This window comes from Tachysurus fulvidraco, chromosome 2 (assembly GCF_022655615.1).
Source record: "Tachysurus fulvidraco isolate hzauxx_2018 chromosome 2, HZAU_PFXX_2.0, whole genome shotgun sequence".
Classification (NCBI taxonomy): Eukaryota; Metazoa; Chordata; class Actinopteri; order Siluriformes; family Bagridae; genus Tachysurus; species Tachysurus fulvidraco.
The window spans coordinates 27423326-27430825 of NC_062519.1; the positions used below are offsets into that span (position 1 = coordinate 27423326).

The 7500-nt window shown below is 38.5% G+C and overlaps 1 protein-coding gene and 1 long non-coding RNA gene across 5 annotated transcripts in view; one reads left to right on the forward strand and one right to left on the reverse strand.

The window, feature by feature from the left end:
* The window catches only part of celf5a (cugbp, Elav-like family member 5a), a 184550-nt gene that overhangs the window by 41837 nt on the left and 135213 nt on the right, over nucleotides 1-7500 (reverse strand). The gene's annotated exons all lie outside the window — the stretch shown is intronic.
* Nucleotides 6586-7500, forward strand: part of LOC125140751 — a 21118-nt gene continuing 20203 nt past the window's right edge. The window contains exon 1 of the long non-coding RNA XR_007139996.1: nucleotides 6586-6864. This is a non-coding gene — a long non-coding RNA (uncharacterized LOC125140751). The remainder of the gene's footprint in view (nucleotides 6865-7500) is intronic.

Below are 7500 nucleotides of genomic sequence, written 5' to 3' on the forward strand. Positions count from 1 at the left end.
TTTCATGTTTTTCATTATTAAACACTGTTATTTTTGCCATCCTGCGTTTGGGTCCCTTTTATCCTGCGTTCATGACACTATCAGAGTTATAAGGGCTAAATGGCACCCTGTTTGTGTAATCACTCTAAATATGTTTTCACTATTGTTAATAGTTTTTTATGCCTAAAAAAGTGTAAATAATTTCATTTGTAATGGTTTAAAATGACATGTCGAGGATGACTTTAGGTTCCCATTTATTAGCTCTGCATCATGTGCAAGCAGAAATAAAAGACTGCAACTTCTCTACCTTCAGGGATTGGTTTAGTAAATAAGCATTTTAAAGACTGAAATGTGTTTGGCTATATTTCAGAATGTAAAGCTGTTTTGTTGATCTGAGAGCCTTTAGGGACTTTCTGATCTCGAGCCTGCTTGCCAAACTGCACAATATTTCGCCTGTGTCTCTAAACTGCCCCCTAGTTCTGTATGTAGTGCATTACTACAATCTCCGTGGGATGCGAGTGTCTTTGAAATGACTGCACTAGGTCATGAAGGGGATGGATTAAGTGGAATATAGGGACAATTTTGAAAAGAAAAAAAACAACAACAAAACAACACATCTATGATTTTCATGCGTGATTCGACTGCCAAGCACCAGCTCACATTAACAAACATACAGCTGCTGCCAGAGGCTGCTGGCCTATTACCATTACTACTACTATTGCCATTACTATTACCTATTACTATTACTATTGCCATTACTATTACCTATTACTATTACTATTGCCATTACTATTACCTATTACTATTACTATTACTATTGCCATTACTATTACTATTACTATTGCCATTACTATTACCTATTACTATTACTATTGCCATTAGTATTACTATTACTATTACTATTGCCATTACTATTACCTATTACTATTACTATTGCCACTACTATTGCCATTGCCATTACTATTACTATTACTATTGCCATTACTAATACCTATTACTATTGCCATTACTATTACCTATTACTATTACTATTGCCATTAGTATTACTATTACTATTACTATTACTATTGCCATTACTATTACCTATTACTATTACTATTGCCATTAGTATTACTATTACTATTACTATTACTATTGCCATTACTATTACCTATTACTATTACTATTGCCATTACTATTACTATTACTATTACTATTGCCATTGCCATTACTATTACTATTACTATTGCCATTACTATTACTATTACTATTGCCATTACCTATTACTATTACTATTGCCATTACCTATTACTATTACTATTACCTATTATCTATTTCAGCACTTTTAATGCCTAACATAAAATATGTACTAACGCTGTAGAGTATCTACACATTAGAGTTCATTAAACACATACAAATACAACTGTGAATAGGACGTGCACTGTTTGTTTTCAAGATCAATTAGGCTACAATTCCTATCTTTGGGAACCATCTAAATTTGTTCAATTAAAAAACCCTCCCTGTTTACTCCACACCCACTTTGGGTTAAAATCTGTTATGCTGCACCCTTATTATAACACCAGCTTGTGTTTACAGTATTCACACACTGGAATGACTCACAACTAGACCAGTATTTTTGACTCCCAGTGTTGTTGTTAGTTAATTTGATTTGCATTGAAATCTGTGATGCCCTAGACTAGAAAGGGCACATGTTTGTCCTACATATTTGAGGTGCATTGTGGGATGTCATTAGGAGCCAAAACTCGTCCTAGGATATAGTGCACTAATACAGTGGCCTCGGATCAATTCTGCATCAGGACGCCCTGGAAAACGGCCGAAAGCCCAATTAGTTCACTACACACGGAGCAAGGTGTCAATCTCTATCTGATAAGCCAGGCTGGGTGTGTGCAGTGGAGGAGAGGGGGCTGGGGGTTTGAATAACTTTGCAAATGACTGTCTCAGGTGAAAGGCCCTGGGAGAGCAAAGGACAACAAGCCGTTAGTGCCATCCGCAGTGAGCAGCGTCAGGGGCCCAGAAAGGAAATGCTATTACTCTAATAGCAAGCTCTCAAGCAAGTGGAGAGCCACTCTTCATCAGCTGTCAAAGTCCGAGTGTAAATTCCATGGATATATGAAAAAACATTAGCATTTTGATGCAGGAGGACAACACGAGCTGACAGATATTAGGTAGCGTTCAGCTGCAAAATGGGCAAAGTGACAAATTGTGGCGCTTCAATGCTGGCAGAAGATAAAACAATGGCAGCAGCAAGCATAACTGCGAGAGTTTGTTGTCTCCTGCCAGGATTGTGGCTGCTTTTACTCCAATTAAAATAACACAACACATAGACCTCCATCATGTAGCCACGCATAAACAAACAGACAGTTCGGGTGATAGTAATTAACCTATAGCAACACTGCAAGAGCTTAATCCAATTTATTACAAGCCCAGATCTTGTAGTGGTACAAGAACTAATGAAGTACGCCCATCCACTCTGACCTCTTTGTTTATATTTCTCTCTTTCAGCATGGAATGCTGTTATACAGCATCTTAACGCTTCTTTGGCAGCACATCCCACTACTTCTTTCTCTTTCTTTCTTTGTTATAATAGGCACATATTTCTCTTTTTTATTCCCAACATCTCCAAATTCAGGTCACAGAACTATTTACATCACAGATATTTAGACTGTGGAGAAAGATGTAAAACCAGTGTAACAGTGATCAAAATGCAGTGATACCAATCCTGGGATCTGACATCATGCTCATTTACTTATCATTATACAACGTGATGCTATGTGATGATGTAAGTTGTCTGGAGATATTTCATGATGAATGACAACAATCAAAGCAAAACTGTGACAATATCAAGAGGATGAACTTCAGCAGTCTCCAAAAGTACAAGTAAGCTGATAAAGCATTAAAAAAAACTCTGCATGAGGAGTTCATAGCTAGACAAGAGGAATATTTACCACAATGCTAGCTAAGAGAAAAAAACATATCGTGTACGAACAACAATGGACTGAGGTGCAATAAAACAATTAGCTAAACATCTACTGCTCACTACTGCAACCTGATGGATTCAAGGTAACTGATACAGCTAGATAGTGTACTTTAATTAAAATAGACTCGCCAGCATGATGAAGAACACGCTTTATAATGTGTGTGACTGTGATGGTCATTATATGAAGAAGGGAAACATAAGAATCCAGAGATTCACAGCATGCATTGTGATGTCCTGGACTTATTGACTAATGCTACTGTACGTACTGTAGGTTACTAATTTTGGTCAGTATCGTTACTGAAAGTACTGAAAAATGTTGATTGTCTTTCGGCTGCTCCTTGCTCGGGGTCACCACAGCAGATCACATGGTCTGCATATTTGATTTAGCACAGGTTATATGCTCAGGATGCTCTTCCTGACACAACCCTGACATTTTACCCGGACTTGGGATCAGCACTGAGACTTAAAATACTGAAAAATATAATTGGTTAAAAACCAGTAAAGAACAAAGGGACCTGTGACTTCGACATTAATCAGGACATTAATCGAATGAACAATCAGAGGTTTACACAAGCTCCATTTCTACCTAGAAAGAGAACCAGGTGCACAGATACTGGGGTACAGCATGGGTACATTGGCCACATGCCAACAAACCAGTGGAAAATGGCTTCTTGTGTCTATTATGAAAGACCAAGAGTCTCATTGACGTTTTGTCAAAACAGGTTAATGAACCTCACTTCTGGTGCCTCTCATTAAACAGAAGAGCATCGAAATGTGATCGAAGAGAAATCTTCACCCCCTTTCAACCGACAGACAAAGAAGTGAAATCAAAGGAGAATCTCACGGCTCTGGCTTTAAGCCATTTTGGGTTAATGGATCTGAACGTTTTGTACTGCCAAAATCGTGCCTCTGCTCCTAGTCAATATGGGACTCCTTTTAAGGACAAACAGGGACCAGTCATTGCTCTGCCTAATGGCCAAGTTTCATCATCGTCCTTTTGAGCTGTACTTTTCACAGTCAGTCACCATCCAGCAGCGCCTTGATATGAATACCGCAGCTCATCCATCACCAAGCAGTCTACTGGGATGCATCGTAGTCCAAGTGATTTCGCACACGCGCGTGCGCGCGCACACACACACACACACACACACACACACACACACACACACACACACACACACACACACACACACACACACACACACACACACAACCCTGCCAAACATTTCATCCAAACTGTGCAATGCTCCATGCTGTAGCAACTATTGCATCATCTTGCACCGGGGTTTCGAAAGAGAGAGCAAATCACACACAGATCACTCTCTGCAAGTGGCTGAGACATTCCCTCACCGCTCAATCCAACGGGGTAAAAATAAAAGAAAATCACAGCCCGATTTCTCTTTGAAGGACGACTGACAGAGAAATTTCTCAAGCTTTTCACATCAACTCTGTTATTCAGCACTCACATATTTTTTTTTTCTTTCTTTCTTTCTGTTTTTTTATTTATTTATTTTTTTTCACAACTAGTCCACTCACTGCTGCCAAATCGTGGTGCACTATCACGTGACTGGAGGCAGCTTCAGCGCCTCGAATAAACAACATAGCTTTAAAAAAACAGCTCATAATAAACTCAGTTGGAAATATGGGAGGGGTGTGAGAAAAAAACAAAAACATTTTATCTCTGCCATAATTCCATGCAAATTTACACTCAACATGATAACAAATGTGAACTATTACTCAGTGCCTGGTGCTACAGCACGACCATAAATCATCATTCTGTCACATGATGTTCGTATGAGCACTAAATAAACATTTACACTATTGCGACACTATTTGCTATTTATTGTCTGCTGTCAGAATGCTGGTGACTGGACTCATTTTGAAGTCTCAGAATGTTTCCATTATTATTACATCACAAGTGTGCGCTTTTCTCTAACCTTCCATATGGTTTGTTAGCTAATTATTTGCTAAATCCACCAACACTAATTCACAGGCATTGCTCGGAGCGTCTGTAACCACAATATACACATCTTTCTTTGGTTCTTTATGCTTTCAACATGCTGCAATTCCAGATTCAGACATTAACCATGTTCTCAAAATAAATTCCCTCTTCAAACTGAAGACAGAAAATCTAGGGATTGAACAGGAAGACATTATTTAGAAAATGAACAGATAATTTATTCAAAAATAAGAACTTTTTCCCACAGACGGTTCACAGTGACTAGAGACTAGAGGTGGGTTTCAGGAAAATAGATAGATAGATAGATAGATAGATAGATAGATAGATAGATAGATAGATAGATAGATAGATAGATAGATAGATAGATAGATAGATAGATAGATAGATAGATAGATAGATAGATAGATAGATAGATAGATAAATCTCGAAAGATTGAGGTTGTTCATGCAGGCCAGCAGTCAGAAATGAAGCATGTGGACAAATCAAGACAACATTCATTACCACAAAAGGAATGTGCAAGAAGTGTTCATTTATTCATCCTTAGTAACTGCCTGCTCAAGGTCAAATAGAAAATAGAACCAACCTCATTTTATTATAAAATGTAGCTGACAATGTACGACAGACAGAATGATGAACTGACTGGTCACACTCCATACTAAAAGTGACCATGCTCACGTCAGGTTTAAATGCTGAATACAGATCAGGATAACTAAAGCATTATACCCCTACACATACAGATACACATAGCAGCACCTATTGTACCCCTACAACTGAATTAAGCAGGCAAAGCAACTGAGCTTGCTTTATGACGATCTCATCAATTGCCTTATTTCAAAATCCAGAGAGAGCTGAAATTGGAGCAGCTTCAAGAAGAACAAGGCTGAAGAATAAGGCTGGCATTCGAGATGAAAGCGTCCAGGCCTGTAGTAAAAAAGCAAGACTGTAGGCTATATGTTAGAAAGCTGTTTGTTTTCAGCATGTGGGAGAAAAAAGTGGTTTGTTGGCATATTGAGAAAAGAAAAAAAAACATCTAAAGTCAATGTGTGAGAAACTGGAACTTTCTGGATTTAAGACTAGCACACTATACAGTAGCTTGGGTAGGAGCTAGGAGAAGGCAGGAGATTTGCATCACTGGTGGATGCAGATCTTCATCCCTATTCATTCAGGTTTATCTGGCAGTGTGTTCACTCACTATTCATGAATCTGACTCCTAATGGTAGAGTAGTACCATTTGTTTGGGGAAAATGGCCATTAACTAACACATAAATAAGAAATATATCTCTGCCAGGAGTGTTTGGAGTTTGTATCCATTTCCTCCGGGATCTCAGTTTTTCTCTCAGTTCTCTCCAGTTTCCTCTCCCAGTCCAATGACATGTGGTATGCTGACTGAAATCTCGAGATTGTCCGTAGTGTGAGTGAGTGTGTGAGATTGTGCACTGCGATAGACTTTTGGGAAAGGCTCCAGGTTCCCTGCAACTCAGTAGGGTAAGCTTGATATTCTATATTTTATAAATAACCTCAGAATCGGGTGGCTCACACATTTTAAGCCTGAGGTGACTGAGGTGTCTGTGGCACGGAAAAACTCCCTTAGATGGAAGAGGAAGAAACCATGAGAGGAACCAGACTCAAAAGGGAACCTCATCCTCAATTGGGTGACACTGGAGGGTGTGATTATAAACTGTTATGAACCCTGGAGAGTGCTATTATGAATAATGTCTTGGCTTGTTGTGGCAATGTTACAAGGTAAAGGAGGTGTCCATTACTGTGAAGAACACAGCCTCGTTTACCATCTTAACACTGAGCTACGCAGACAACTCAGCAAGTTAGTACCCAACTTCACCACTTTATCATCATCGCAGAAGGCGGAAAGTTGTGTCTTTTTTATTTATCTCTTTGCAAAATCTTACCACTGGATGTCTGCACTATTCACGTTTGACAGGACACTGAGGTATGCAGTCTGGAGTTATTGCTTTTGTCAGCATTTTTTTTTTTTTTTTTTTTTGGTTTTGTCTTTTGCAGAATTGCATTTCTTCTTAGCGTTCCATGACAAGTGAAAATATTTAACGTGAAAAAATAAACGCATCGATTCATAATAAGACACAATTCTCACAGCCAGCTAGCTAAAACATTAACTGCAGTGTGTAGAAATAGCGTCATGACTTATTTGATCATACATGTCGTTAATCACGATAACAGCCGAATAACACACACGTTCACATGATAACAGTGTAGGAATTCTTTGATATAAATAACAGCATCTGAAAATATTTTTTAAATTTTAGTGCTGTGGGTTTTGCACATGTTCAGATTTACTGCTGTGTTTGTTTTGGTGCTGAAACTTTGCTTTTGCCGTCATGTCTTGTTTTTAGTTTTGTTGTTTTGTGTTTTAAAATGTTATATTTTTTGGGTCTTTGCCTTCATGTGTTTTTGGCTTTACTGTCCTACGTTTGTGGTTTTGGTGTCAGGTGTTTTTCGCTGTCATGCTTTTGTTAGGTTTGGTGTTGTCTTTTGAGTTTGGTTGTCATATTTGTTTTTGCTGTTGTCTTCAGGTTTTCTGTCATGGTTTTTGATTTGCTGTCATGTG